The sequence below is a fragment of the Biomphalaria glabrata genome, chromosome 7 (assembly GCF_947242115.1).
Source record: "Biomphalaria glabrata chromosome 7, xgBioGlab47.1, whole genome shotgun sequence".
NCBI classification, from domain to species: domain Eukaryota; kingdom Metazoa; phylum Mollusca; class Gastropoda; family Planorbidae; genus Biomphalaria; species Biomphalaria glabrata.
Genome location: NC_074717.1, coordinates 8501469 through 8502401, shown reverse-complemented (window position 1 = coordinate 8502401; position 933 = coordinate 8501469). Strand labels below are relative to the sequence as shown.

At 40.0% G+C, this 933-nt stretch overlaps 1 protein-coding gene across 4 annotated transcripts in view; it reads right to left on the bottom strand.

The window, feature by feature from the left end:
* The window catches only part of LOC106070330 (membrane-bound transcription factor site-1 protease-like), a 90411-nt gene that overhangs the window by 53634 nt on the left and 35844 nt on the right, over window positions 1–933 (bottom strand). The window lies entirely within an intron of this gene.

Sequence of the window (933 nt, the reverse complement as noted above, 5' to 3'; positions counted from 1 at the left end):
ACAAAATAGTTGTATTTCTCTTTTTGTTTTACAAGTAAATAGAATCAAGAAGTAAATTAAATCCTGTTCCTGTATGAATACAGTGTTTGGGCAATACCTAAGTGTGTAACGAGAATTGATAGGGTGAAGTCTTGTTTAGAAATCGTGTATACATTTAGTGCTAACCTCGTAAATCGGGGTGCATGGCATTAGGATCAATGACAAAGTTGTAGGTCTCCTATTTCTCTCTTTCTTGTGAAGATCAATAACAAAGTTGTAGGTCTCCTGGTTCTCTCTTGCTGGTTAAGATCAATGACAAAGTTGTAGGTGTCCTAGTTCTCTCTTGCTTGTGAAGATCATTGACAAAGTTGTAGGTCTCCTATATTTGTGAAGATCAATGACAAAGTTGTAGGTCTCCTATGCTTGTGAAGATCAATGACAAAGTTTTAGGTCTCCTAGTTCTCTCTTGCTTGTTAAGATCAATGACAAAGTTGTAGGTCTCCTAGTTCTCTCTTGCTTGTTAAGATCAATGACAAAGTTGTAGGTCTCCTATATTTGTGAAGATCAATGACAAAGTTGTAGGTCTCCTAGTTCTCTCTTGCTTGTGAAGATCAATGACAAAGTTGTAGGTCTCCTATGCTAGTTAAGATCAATGACAAAGTTGTAGGTCTCCTAGTTCTCTCTTGCTTGTGAAGATCAATGACAAAGGGGTAGGTCTCCTAGTTCTCTCTTGCTTGTTAAGAAACTGGGGCATGGTGGCTGAGTCGTTAAGCGCTTGGTTTCCGAACCGGGAGCCCTGGGTTCGAATCTTGGTTAAGACTGGAATTTTGAATTTCGGGATTTTTAGGGTGAAGTCAGTGGGTACCTAACTTTAGGAAAGTAAAGGCTGGGCATGTGAAACCCTGCTTGTTAACCGCTGGCCAAAGAACCAGATCTGCCCTACAAATCGCAAGG